The 12,535-nt window shown below is 46.9% G+C and overlaps 16 non-coding genes across 16 annotated transcripts; all 16 read right to left on the bottom strand.

The window, feature by feature from the left end:
* Window positions 1-192: 192 nt before the first annotated feature.
* trnal-aag (transfer RNA leucine (anticodon AAG)) lies at window positions 193-274 on the bottom strand. The gene has a single exon. It is a non-coding gene; the product is annotated as a tRNA-Leu (tRNA).
* Window positions 275-1,315: 1,041 nt separating this feature from the next.
* Window positions 1,316-1,387, bottom strand: trnae-uuc (transfer RNA glutamic acid (anticodon UUC)). The gene has a single exon. It is a non-coding gene; the product is annotated as a tRNA-Glu (tRNA).
* Window positions 1,388-1,756: 369 nt separating this feature from the next.
* trnal-aag (transfer RNA leucine (anticodon AAG)) lies at window positions 1,757-1,838 on the bottom strand. Its single transcript has one exon. It is a non-coding gene; the product is annotated as a tRNA-Leu (tRNA).
* A 1,041-nt stretch (window positions 1,839-2,879) lies between these two features.
* Window positions 2,880-2,951, bottom strand: trnae-uuc (transfer RNA glutamic acid (anticodon UUC)). The gene has a single exon. It is a non-coding gene; the product is annotated as a tRNA-Glu (tRNA).
* Window positions 2,952-3,321: 370 nt separating this feature from the next.
* Window positions 3,322-3,403, bottom strand: trnal-aag (transfer RNA leucine (anticodon AAG)). The gene has a single exon. It is a non-coding gene; the product is annotated as a tRNA-Leu (tRNA).
* A 1,041-nt stretch (window positions 3,404-4,444) lies between these two features.
* Window positions 4,445-4,516, bottom strand: trnae-uuc (transfer RNA glutamic acid (anticodon UUC)). The gene has a single exon. It is a non-coding gene; the product is annotated as a tRNA-Glu (tRNA).
* A 370-nt stretch (window positions 4,517-4,886) lies between these two features.
* On the bottom strand, window positions 4,887-4,968 carry trnal-aag (transfer RNA leucine (anticodon AAG)). Its single transcript has one exon. It is a non-coding gene; the product is annotated as a tRNA-Leu (tRNA).
* Window positions 4,969-6,009: 1,041 nt separating this feature from the next.
* Window positions 6,010-6,081, bottom strand: trnae-uuc (transfer RNA glutamic acid (anticodon UUC)). The gene has a single exon. It is a non-coding gene; the product is annotated as a tRNA-Glu (tRNA).
* Window positions 6,082-6,451: 370 nt separating this feature from the next.
* trnal-aag (transfer RNA leucine (anticodon AAG)) lies at window positions 6,452-6,533 on the bottom strand. Its single transcript has one exon. It is a non-coding gene; the product is annotated as a tRNA-Leu (tRNA).
* A 1,041-nt stretch (window positions 6,534-7,574) lies between these two features.
* trnae-uuc (transfer RNA glutamic acid (anticodon UUC)) lies at window positions 7,575-7,646 on the bottom strand. The gene has a single exon. It is a non-coding gene; the product is annotated as a tRNA-Glu (tRNA).
* Window positions 7,647-8,016: 370 nt separating this feature from the next.
* On the bottom strand, window positions 8,017-8,098 carry trnal-aag (transfer RNA leucine (anticodon AAG)). The gene has a single exon. It is a non-coding gene; the product is annotated as a tRNA-Leu (tRNA).
* A 1,041-nt stretch (window positions 8,099-9,139) lies between these two features.
* On the bottom strand, window positions 9,140-9,211 carry trnae-uuc (transfer RNA glutamic acid (anticodon UUC)). Its single transcript has one exon. It is a non-coding gene; the product is annotated as a tRNA-Glu (tRNA).
* Window positions 9,212-9,580: 369 nt separating this feature from the next.
* On the bottom strand, window positions 9,581-9,662 carry trnal-aag (transfer RNA leucine (anticodon AAG)). Its single transcript has one exon. It is a non-coding gene; the product is annotated as a tRNA-Leu (tRNA).
* Window positions 9,663-10,703: 1,041 nt separating this feature from the next.
* trnae-uuc (transfer RNA glutamic acid (anticodon UUC)) lies at window positions 10,704-10,775 on the bottom strand. The gene has a single exon. It is a non-coding gene; the product is annotated as a tRNA-Glu (tRNA).
* A 370-nt stretch (window positions 10,776-11,145) lies between these two features.
* trnal-aag (transfer RNA leucine (anticodon AAG)) lies at window positions 11,146-11,227 on the bottom strand. Its single transcript has one exon. It is a non-coding gene; the product is annotated as a tRNA-Leu (tRNA).
* A 1,041-nt stretch (window positions 11,228-12,268) lies between these two features.
* On the bottom strand, window positions 12,269-12,340 carry trnae-uuc (transfer RNA glutamic acid (anticodon UUC)). The gene has a single exon. It is a non-coding gene; the product is annotated as a tRNA-Glu (tRNA).
* Between the last annotated feature and the right edge of the window lie 195 nt (window positions 12,341-12,535).

A 12,535-nucleotide genomic window follows, 5' to 3' on the forward strand; every position in this document is an offset into this window, starting at 1 on the left:
TGGTGGGAAAATTCTGCAAGTTGTTAAGACTTCAAAGCCCTCCATCAAAAGATTTACTCTTGAGCTGATTCCTGCAAGTTGGACTTGGCATACGTGTGGCAACAGAATTTAATCTCCATGCCATGTAGGACTTTCCATTTATTGGCAAGACATGAAACCCAACACCAAGGGAACTTTGCAGCTACATCTGCGTGGCAGCAGTGGGATTCGAACCCACGCCCCCGAAGAGACTGGAGCCTTAATCCAGCACCTTAGACCGCTCGGTCATGCTACCACTACAGCTAGCAGCCTCCTAGCCAAGTACTAGACGGTAAAACTTGAAAAGGTGCAGCACAAACTAGAAGCCCAGAACATTCAGCAGTGCTCTTAATGTTGTAGGAAAGAAATGGTCTCCTACTTCACTGAGTGTTTTTGGACAGGATGGCATCTGCCTGCCCTGGGTAAGATCCTATTGCAGCAATGAGATTTCAACCCACACGTGTGAAGAGCCCAAAGCCTTAACCCAGGTCCTTAGACCTCACAACCTAACACCTTACAATGCGGTGGACTTGAAGCACACTTGAGTGGCATGTAGTTACAGCAGGGAAACAGCAAAGCTTGCAAAGGTGTAACACAAACTGGAACGAGTTTCTTCAACTTCATAAACAGTACCTTTGCATAATACCCAAAACTGATTAACAATGGTGATCAGTTTGTTTGCACTGATTAACAATGGGCTGTTGGCTCACTTTCATCATCATTCACATGCAAATTGCCACAACCATTGATCAATGGACAGGATTACCATTCACAGAGAGTTGGGGAATGGCTGCAATCACAGCACTGAAAGATGGTGAAACATGTACCCTTAGTCCTGCTCCCTCCGTTCAAAGATGGCCATTTGCTTTTCACATAAATGGCCTCCTTGACTCCCCGCTCACACTATCCTACCTCCCCGCCCAGAATGTGTACATCCTCATCAGTAGAAGAGCGGCCACTGAACTGTAGGTCTAAACAGACTGCTGAGAACTGGCCTGACCAGCTAGCTGTTTTGTGTCGTGACATGCGCTTAGCCAGGTTTTGGCTGGTTTTCCTGTTTCCTTCATGGCAATCCTAAGGGGAAGAGGGAAAAGTCTGTATTCTGCTCCTGCTTGGAGAGTATTGAATGGAGGTTGCAAATGGGTATGCAGTGCTGCACTAAGAAGCTCCTTGTGATTGCTTTGTTCACTAGCACATTGTCAAAAGGCAACAGGTACCTGCCAATAACCATCCCCATTTATCCCAGTAGAGGAATAACACACGGTACACCTTGGCTTAGGGAAACATTAAAGACATGTTCCCATACCGGGAGTTGAACCCGGGCCGCCTGGGTGAAAACCAGGAATCCTAACCGCTAGACCACATGGGAGTGAGGTGCTTGCACACCACTGTAGTGAAATCAAGGACACTTTTGTAACTCTGCAGTCATGGTGAGTGCAACACAGCACCACCTTAACCACTCCCCCACTGGCTGCAGGTTCTGGTTAAAAGCAGTAACTAGTCAGGGATGACACCATGAGTGAAAACCAACAAATTAACTTGAAACTGGTGGGAAAATTCTGCAAGTTGTTAAGACTTCAAAGCCCTCCATCAAAAGATTTACTCTTGAGCTGATTCCTGCAAGTTGGACTTGGCATACGTGTGGCAACAGAATTTAATCTCCATGCCATGTAGGACTTTCCATTTATTGGCAAGACATGAAACCCAACACCAAGGGAACTTTGCAGCTACATCTGCGTGGCAGCAGTGGGATTCGAACCCACGCCCCCGAAGAGACTGGAGCCTTAATCCAGCACCTTAGACCGCTCGGTCATGCTACCACTACAACTAGCAGCCTCCTAGCCAAGTACTAGACGGTAAAACTTGAAAAGGTGCAGCACAAACTAGAAGCCCAGAACATTCAGCAATGCTCTTAATGTTGTAGGAAAGAAATGGTCTCCTACTTCACTGAGTGTTTTTGGACAGGATGGCATCTGCCTGCCCTGGGTAAGATCCTATTGCAGCAATGAGATTTCAACCCACACGTGTGAAGAGCCCAAAGCCTTAACCCAGGTCCTTAGACCTCACAACCTAACACCTTACAATGCGGTGGACTTGAAGCACACTTGAGTGGCATGTAGTTACAGCAGGGAAACAGCAAAGCTTGCAAAGGTGTAACACAAACTGGAACGAGTTTCTTCAACTTCATAAACAGTACCTTTGCATAATACCCAAAACTGATTAACAATGGTGATCAGTTTGTTTGCACTGATTAACAATGGGCTGTTGGCTCACTTTCATCATCATTCACATGCAAATTGCCACAACCATTGATCAATGGACAGGATTACCATTCACAGAGAGTTGGGGAATGGCTGCAATCACAGCACTGAAAGATGGTGAAACATGTACCCTTAGTCCTGCTCCCTCCGTTCAAAGATGGCCATTTGCTTTTCACATAAATGGCCTCCTTGACTCCCCGCTCACACTATCCTACCTCCCCGCCCAGAATGTGTACATCCTCATCAGTAGAAGAGCGGCCACTGAACTGTAGGTCTAAACAGACTGCTGAGAACTGGCCTGACCAGCTAGCTGTTTTGTGTCGTGACATGCGCTTAGGCAGGTTTTGGCTGGTTTTCCTGTTTCCTTCATGGCAATCCTAAGGGGAAGAGGGAAAAGTCTGTATTCTGCTCCTGCTTGGAGAGTATTGACTGGAGGTTGCAAATGGGTATGCAGTGCTGCACTAAGAAGCTCCTTGTGATTGCTTTGTTCACTAGCACATTGTCAAAAGGCAACAGGTACCTGCCAATAACCATCCCCATTTATCCCAGTAGAGGAATAACACACGGTACACCTTGGCTTAGGGAAACATTAAAGACATGTTCCCATACCGGGAGTTGAACCCGGGCCGCCTGGGTGAAAACCAGGAATCCTAACCGCTAGACCACATGGGAGTGAGGTGCTTGCACACCACTGTAGTGAAATCAAGGACACTTTTGTAACTCTGCAGTCATGGTGAGTGCAACACAGCACCACCTTAACCACTCCCCCACTGGCTGCAGGTTCTGGTTAAAAGCAGTAACTAGTCAGGGATGACACCATGAGTGAAAACCAACAAATTAACTTGAAAACTGGTGGGAAAATTCTGCAAGTTGTTAAGACTTCAAAGCCCTCCATCAAAAGATTTACTCTTGAGCTGATTCCTGCAAGTTGGACTTGGCATACGTGTGGCAACAGAATTTAATCTCCATGCCATGTAGGACTTTCCATTTATTGGCAAGACATGAAACCCAACACCAAGGGAACTTTGCAGCTACATCTGCGTGGCAGCAGTGGGATTCGAACCCACGCCCCCGAAGAGACTGGAGCCTTAATCCAGCACCTTAGACCGCTCGGTCATGCTACCACTACAACTAGCAGCCTCCTAGCCAAGTACTAGACGGTAAAACTTGAAAAGGTGCAGCACAAACTAGAAGCCCAGAACATTCAGCAATGCTCTTAATGTTGTAGGAAAGAAATGGTCTCCTACTTCACTGAGTGTTTTTGGACAGGATGGCATCTGCCTGCCCTGGGTAAGATCCTATTGCAGCAATGAGATTTCAACCCACACGTGTGAAGAGCCCAAAGCCTTAACCCAGGTCCTTAGACCTCACAACCTAACACCTTACAATGCGGTGGACTTGAAGCACACTTGAGTGGCATGTAGTTACAGCAGGGAAACAGCAAAGCTTGCAAAGGTGTAACACAAACTGGAACGAGTTTCTTCAACTTCATAAACAGTACCTTTGCATAATACCCAAAACTGATTAACAATGGTGATCAGTTTGTTTGCACTGATTAACAATGGGCTGTTGGCTCACTTTCATCATCATTCACATGCAAATTGCCACAACCATTGATCAATGGACAGGATTACCATTCACAGAGAGTTGGGGAATGGCTGCAATCACAGCACTGAAAGATGGTGAAACATGTACCCTTAGTCCTGCTCCCTCCGTTCAAAGATGGCCATTTGCTTTTCACATAAATGGCCTCCTTGACTCCCCGCTCACACTATCCTACCTCCCCGCCCAGAATGTGTACATCCTCATCAGTAGAAGAGCGGCCACTGAACTGTAGGTCTAAACAGACTGCTGAGAACTGGCCTGACCAGCTAGCTGTTTTGTGTCGTGACATGCGCTTAGCCAGGTTTTGGCTGGTTTTCCTGTTTCCTTCATGGCAATCCTAAGGGGAAGAGGGAAAAGTCTGTATTCTGCTCCTGCTTGGAGAGTATTGACTGGAGGTTGCAAATGGGTATGCAGTGCTGCACTAAGAAGCTCCTTGTGATTGCTTTGTTCACTAGCACATTGTCAAAAGGCAACAGTTACCTGCCAATAACCATCCCCATTTATCCCAGTAGAGGAATAACACACGGTACACCTTGGCTTAGGGAAACATTAAAGACATGTTCCCATACCGGGAGTTGAACCCGGGCCGCCTGGGTGAAAACCAGGAATCCTAACCGCTAGACCACATGGGAGTGAGGTGCTTGCACACCACTGTAGTGAAATCAAGGACACTTTTGTAACTCTGCAGTCATGGTGAGTGCAACACAGCACCACCTTAACCACTCCCCCACTGGCTGCAGGTTCTGGTTAAAAGCAGTAACTAGTCAGGGATGACACCATGAGTGAAAACCAACAAATTAACTTGAAAACTGGTGGGAAAATTCTGCAAGTTGTTAAGACTTCAAAGCCCTCCATCAAAAGATTTACTCTTGAGCTGATTCCTGCAAGTTGGACTTGGCATACGTGTGGCAACAGAATTTAATCTCCATGCCATGTAGGACTTTCCATTTATTGGCAAGACATGAAACCCAACACCAAGGGAACTTTGCAGCTACATCTGCGTGGCAGCAGTGGGATTCGAACCCACGCCCCCGAAGAGACTGGAGCCTTAATCCAGCACCTTAGACCGCTCGGTCATGCTACCACTACAACTAGCAGCCTCCTAGCCAAGTACTAGACGGTAAAACTTGAAAAGGTGCAGCACAAACTAGAAGCCCAGAACATTCAGCAGTGCTCTTAATGTTGTAGGAAAGAAATGGTCTCCTACTTCACTGAGTGTTTTTGGACAGGATGGCATCTGCCTGCCCTGGGTAAGATCCTATTGCAGCAATGAGATTTCAACCCACACGTGTGAAGAGCCCAAAGCCTTAACCCAGGTCCTTAGACCTCACAACCTAACACCTTACAATGCGGTGGACTTGAAGCACACTTGAGTGGCATGTAGTTACAGCAGGGAAACAGCAAAGCTTGCAAAGGTGTAACACAAACTGGAACGAGTTTCTTCAACTTCATAAACAGTACCTTTGCATAATACCCAAAACTGATTAACAATGGTGATCAGTTTGTTTGCACTGATTAACAATGGGCTGTTGGCTCACTTTCATCATCATTCACATGCAAATTGCCACAACCATTGATCAATGGACAGGATTACCATTCACAGAGAGTTGGGGAATGGCTGCAATCACAGCACTGAAAGATGGTGAAACATGTACCCTTAGTCCTGCTCCCTCCGTTCAAAGATGGCCATTTGCTTTTCACATAAATGGCCTCCTTGACTCCCCGCTCACACTATCCTACCTCCCCGCCCAGAATGTGTACATCCTCATCAGTAGAAGAGCGGCCACTGAACTGTAGGTCTAAACAGACTGCTGAGAACTGGCCTGACCAGCTAGCTGTTTTGTGTCGTGACATGCGCTTAGCCAAGTTTTGGCTGGTTTTCCTGTTTCCTTCATGGCAATCCTAAGGGGAAGAGGGAAAAGTCTGTATTCTGCTCCTGCTTGGAGAGTATTGACTGGAGGTTGCAAATGGGTATGCAGTGCTGCACTAAGAAGCTCCTTGTGATTGCTTTGTTCACTAGAACATTGTCAAAAGGCAACAGGTACCTGCCAATAACCATCCCCATTTATCCCAGTAGAGGAATAACACACGGTACACCTTGGCTTAGGGAAACATTAAAGACATGTTCCCATACCGGGAGTTGAACCCGGGCCGCCTGGGTGAAAACCAGGAATCCTAACCGCTAGACCACATGGGAGTGAGGTGCTTGCACACCACTGTAGTGAAATCAAGGACACTTTTGTAACTCTGCAGTCATGGTGAGTGCAACACAGCACCACCTTAACCACTCCCCCACTGGCTGCAGGTTCTGGTTAAAAGCAGTAACTAGTCAGGGATGACACCATGAGTGAAAACCAACAAATTAACTTGAAAACTGGTGGGAAAATTCTGCAAGTTGTTAAGACTTCAAAGCCCTCCATCAAAAGATTTACTCTTGAGCTGATTCCTGCAAGTTGGACTTGGCATACGTGTGGCAACAGAATTTAATCTCCATGCCATGGAGGACTTTCCATTTATTGGCAAGACATGAAACCCAACACCAAGGGAACTTTGCAGCTACATCTGCGTGGCAGCAGTGGGATTCGAACCCACGCCCCCGAAGAGACTGGAGCCTTAATCCAGCACCTTAGACCGCTCGGTCATGCTACCACTACAGCTAGCAGCCTCCTAGCCAAGTACTAGACGGTAAAACTTGAAAAGGCGCAGCACAAACTAGAAGCCCAGAACATTCAGCAATGCTCTTAATGTTGTAGGAAAGAAATGGTCTCCTACTTCACTGAGTGTTTTTGGACAGGATGGCATCTGCCTGCCCTGGGTAAGATCCTATTGCAGCAATGAGATTTCAACCCACACGTGTGAAGAGCCCAAAGCCTTAACCCAGGTCCTTAGACCTCACAACCTAACACCTTACAATGCGGTGGACTTGAAGCACACTTGAGTGGCATGTAGTTACAGCAGGGAAACAGCAAAGCTTGCAAAGGTGTAACACAAACTGGAACGAGTTTCTTCAACTTCATAAACAGTACCTTTGCATAATACCCAAAACTGATTAACAATGGTGATCAGTTTGTTTGCACTGATTAACAATGGGCTGTTGGCTCACTTTCATCATCATTCACATGCAAATTGCCACAACCATTGATCAATGGACAGGATTACCATTCACAGAGAGTTGGGGAATGGCTGCAATCACAGCACTGAAAGATGGTGAAACATGTACCCTTAGTCCTGCTCCCTCCGTTCAAAGATGGCCATTTGCTTTTCACATAAATGGCCTCCTTGACTCCCCGCTCACACTATCCTACCTCCCCGCCCAGAATGTGTACATCCTCATCAGTAGAAGAGCGGCCACTGAACTGTAGGTCTAAACAGACTGCTGAGAACTGGCCTGACCAGCTAGCTGTTTTGTGTCGTGACATGCGCTTAGCCAAGTTTTGGCTGGTTTTCCTGTTTCCTTCATGGCAATCCTAAGGGGAAGAGGGAAAAGTCTGTATTCTGCTCCTGCTTGGAGAGTATTGACTGGAGGTTGCAAATGGGTATGCAGTGCTGCACTAAGAAGCTCCTTGTGATTGCTTTGTTCACTAGAACATTGTCAAAAGGCAACAGGTACCTGCCAATAACCATCCCCATTTATCCCAGTAGAGGAATAACACACGGTACACCTTGGCTTAGGGAAACATTAAAGACATGTTCCCATACCGGGAGTTGAACCCGGGCCGCCTGGGTGAAAACCAGGAATCCTAACCGCTAGACCACATGGGAGTGAGGTGCTTGCACACCACTGTAGTGAAATCAAGGACACTTTTGTAACTCTGCAGTCATGGTGAGTGCAACACAGCACCACCTTAACCACTCCCCCACTGGCTGCAGGTTCTGGTTAAAAGCAGTAACTAGTCAGGGATGACACCATGAGTGAAAACCAACAAATTAACTTGAAAACTGGTGGGAAAATTCTGCAAGTTGTTAAGACTTCAAAGCCCTCCATCAAAAGATTTACTCTTGAGCTGATTCCTGCAAGTTGGACTTGGCATACGTGTGGCAACAGAATTTAATCTCCATGCCATGGAGGACTTTCCATTTATTGGCAAGACATGAAACCCAACACCAAGGGAACTTTGCAGCTACATCTGCGTGGCAGCAGTGGGATTCGAACCCACGCCCCCGAAGAGACTGGAGCCTTAATCCAGCACCTTAGACCTCTCGGTCATGCTACCACTACAGCTAGCAGCCTCCTAGCCAAGTACTAGACGGTAAAACTTGAAAAGGCGCAGCACAAACTAGAAGCCCAGAACATTCAGCAGTGCTCTTAATGTTGTAGGAAAGAAATGGTCTCCTACTTCACTGAGTGTTTTTGGACAGGATGGCATCTGCCTGCCCTGGGTAAGATCCTATTGCAGCAATGAGATTTCAACCCACACGTGTGAAGAGCCCAAAGCCTTAACCCAGGTCCTTAGACCTCACAACCTAACACCTTACAATGCGGTGGACTTGAAGCACACTTGAGTGGCATGTAGTTACAGCAGGGAAACAGCAAAGCTTGCAAAGGTGTAACACAAACTGGAACGAGTTTCTTCAACTTCATAAACAGTACCTTTGCATAATACCCAAAACTGATTAACAATGGTGATCAGTTTGTTTGCACTGATTAACAATGGGCTGTTGGCTCACTTTCATCATCATTCACATGCAAATTGCCACAACCATTGATCAATGGACAGGATTACCATTCACAGAGAGTTGGGGAATGGCTGCAATCACAGCACTGAAAGATGGTGAAACATGTACCCTTAGTCCTGCTCCCTCCGTTCAAAGATGGCCATTTGCTTTTCACATAAATGGCCTCCTTGACTCCCCGCTCACACTATCCTACCTCCCCGCCCAGAATGTGTACATCCTCATCAGTAGAAGAGCGGCCACTGAACTGTAGGTCTAAACAGACTGCTGAGAACTGGCCTGACCAGCTAGCTGTTTTGTGTCGTGACATGCGCTTAGCCAGGTTTTGGCTGGTTTTCCTGTTTCCTTCATGGCAATCCTAAGGGGAAGAGGGAAAAGTCTGTATTCTGCTCCTGCTTGGAGAGTATTGACTGGAGGTTGCAAATGGGTATGCAGTGCTGCACTAAGAAGCTCCTTGTGATTGCTTTGTTCACTAGCACATTGTCAAAAGGCAACAGGTACCTGCCAATAACCATCCCCATTTATCCCAGTAGAGGAATAACACACGGTACACCTTGGCTTAGGGAAACATTAAAGACATGTTCCCATACCGGGAGTTGAACCCGGGCCGCCTGGGTGAAAACCAGGAATCCTAACCGCTAGACCACATGGGAGTGAGGTGCTTGCACACCACTGTAGTGAAATCAAGGACACTTTTGTAACTCTGCAGTCATGGTGAGTGCAACACAGCACCACCTTAACCACTCCCCCACTGGCTGCAGGTTCTGGTTAAAAGCAGTAACTAGTCAGGGATGACACCATGAGTGAAAACCAACAAATTAACTTGAAACTGGTGGGAAAATTCTGCAAGTTGTTAAGACTTCAAAGCCCTCCATCAAAAGATTTACTCTTGAGCTGATTCCTGCAAGTTGGACTTGGCATACGTGTGGCAACAGAATTTAATCTCCATGCCATGTAGGACTTTCCATTTATTGGCAAGACATGAAACCCAACACCAAGGGAACTTTGCAGCTACATCTGCGTGGCAGCAGTGGGATTCGAACCCACGCCCCCGAAGAGACTGGAGCCTTAATCCAGCACCTTAGACCGCTCGGTCATGCTACCACTACAACTAGCAGCCTCCTAGCCAAGTACTAGACGGTAAAACTTGAAAAGGTGCAGCACAAACTAGAAGCCCAGAACATTCAGCAATGCTCTTAATGTTGTAGGAAAGAAATGGTCTCCTACTTCACTGAGTGTTTTTGGACAGGATGGCATCTGCCTGCCCTGGGTAAGATCCTATTGCAGCAATGAGATTTCAACCCACACGTGTGAAGAGCCCAAAGCCTTAACCCAGGTCCTTAGACCTCACAACCTAACACCTTACAATGCGGTGGACTTGAAGCACACTTGAGTGGCATGTAGTTACAGCAGGGAAACAGCAAAGCTTGCAAAGGTGTAACACAAACTGGAACGAGTTTCTTCAACTTCATAAACAGTACCTTTGCATAATACCCAAAACTGATTAACAATGGTGATCAGTTTGTTTGCACTGATTAACAATGGGCTGTTGGCTCACTTTCATCATCATTCACATGCAAATTGCCACAACCATTGATCAATGGACAGGATTACCATTCACAGAGAGTTGGGGAATGGCTGCAATCACAGCACTGAAAGATGGTGAAACATGTACCCTTAGTCCTGCTCCCTCCGTTCAAAGATGGCCATTTGCTTTTCACATAAATGGCCTCCTTGACTCCCCGCTCACACTATCCTACCTCCCCGCCCAGAATGTGTACATCCTCATCAGTAGAAGAGCGGCCACTGAACTGTAGGTCTAAACAGACTGCTGAGAACTGGCCTGACCAGCTAGCTGTTTTGTGTCGTGACATGCGCTTAGCCAGGTTTTGGCTGGTTTTCCTGTTTCCTTCATGGCAATCCTAAGGGGAAGAGGGAAAAGTCTGTATTCTGCTCCTGCTTGGAGAGTATTGACTGGAGGTTGCAAATGGGTATGCAGTGCTGCACTAAGAAGCTCCTTGTGATTGCTTTGTTCACTAGAACATTGTCAAAAGGCAACAGGTACCTGCCAATAACCATCCCCATTTATCCCAGTAGAGGAATAACACACGGTACACCTTGGCTTAGGGAAACATTAAAGACATGTTCCCATACCGGGAGTTGAACCCGGGCCGCCTGGGTGAAAACCAGGAATCCTAACCGCTAGACCACATGGGAGTGAGGTGCTTGCACACCACTGTCGTGAAATCAAGGACACTTTTGTAACTCTGCAGTCATGGTGAGTGCAACACAGCACCACCTTAACCACTCCCCCACTGGCTGCAGGTTCTGGTTAAAAGCAGTAACTAGTCAGGGATGACACCATGAGTGAAAACCAACAAATTAACTTGAAAACTGGTGGGAAAATTCTGCAAGTTGTTAAGACTTCAAAGCCCTCCATCAAAAGATTTACTCTTGAGCTGATTCCTGCAAGTTGGACTTGGCATACGTGTGGCAACAGAATTTAATCTCCATGCCATGTAGGACTTTCCATTTATTGGCAAGACATGAAACCCAACACCAAGGGAACTTTGCAGCTACATCTGCGTGGCAGCAGTGGGATTCGAACCCACGCCCCCGAAGAGACTGGAGCCTTAATCCAGCACCTTAGACCGCTCGGTCATGCTACCACTACAACTAGCAGCCTCCTAGCCAAGTACTAGACGGTAAAACTTGAAAAGGTGCAGCACAAACTAGAAGCCCAGAACATTCAGCAATGCTCTTAATGTTGTAGGAAAGAAATGGTCTCCTACTTCACTGAGTGTTTTTGGACAGGATGGCATCTGCCTGCCCTGGGTAAGATCCTATTGCAGCAATGAGATTTCAACCCACACGTGTGAAGAGCCCAAAGCCTTAACCCAGGTCCTTAGACCTCACAACCTAACACCTTACAATGCGGTGGACTTGAAGCACACTTGAGTGGCATGTAGTTACAGCAGGGAAACAGCAAAGCTTGCAAAGGTGTAACACAAACTGGAACGAGTTTCTTCAACTTCATAAACAGTACCTTTGCATAATACCCAAAACTGATTAACAATGGTGATCAGTTTGTTTGCACTGATTAACAATGGGCTGTTGGCTCACTTTCATCATCATTCACATGCAAATTGCCACAACCATTGATCAATGGACAGGATTACCATTCACAGAGAGTTGGGGAATGGCTGCAATCACAGCACTGAAAGATGGTGAAACATGTACCCTTAGTCCTGCTCCCTCCGTTCAAAGATGGCCATTTGCTTTTCACATAAATGGCCTCCTTGACTCCCCGCTCACACTATCCTACCTCCCCGCCCAGAATGTGTACATCCTCATCAGTAGAAGAGCGGCCACTGAACTGTAGGTCTAAACAGACTGCTGAGAACTGGCCTGACCAGCTAGCTGTTTTGTGTCGTGACATGCGCTTAGCCAGGTTTTGGCTGGTTTTCCTGTTTCCTTCATGGCAATCCTAAGGGGAAGAGGGAAAAGTCTGTATTCTGCTCCTGCTTGGAGAGTATTGACTGGAGGTTGCAAATGGGTATGCAGTGCTGCACTAAGAAGCTCCTTGTGATTGCTTTGTTCACTAGAACATTGTCAAAAGGCAACAGGTACCTGCCAATAACCATCCCCATTTATCCCAGTAGAGGAATAACACACGGTACACCTTGGCTTAGGGAAACATTAAAGACATGTTCCCATACCGGGAGTTGAACCCGGGCCGCCTGGGTGAAAACCAGGAATCCTAACCGCTAGACCACATGGGAGTGAGGTGCTTGCACACCACTGTCGTGAAATCAAGGACACTTTTGTAACTCTGCAGTCATGGTGAGTGCAACACAGCACCACCTTAACCACTCCCCCACTGGCTGCAGGTTCTGGTTAAAAGCAGTAACTAGTCAGGGATGACACCATGAGTGAAAACCAACAAATTAACTTGAAAACTGGTGGGAAAATTCTGC

This window comes from Astatotilapia calliptera, chromosome 3 (assembly GCF_964374335.1).
Source record: "Astatotilapia calliptera chromosome 3, fAstCal68.1, whole genome shotgun sequence".
NCBI lineage: Eukaryota > Metazoa > Chordata > Actinopteri > Cichliformes > Cichlidae > Astatotilapia > Astatotilapia calliptera.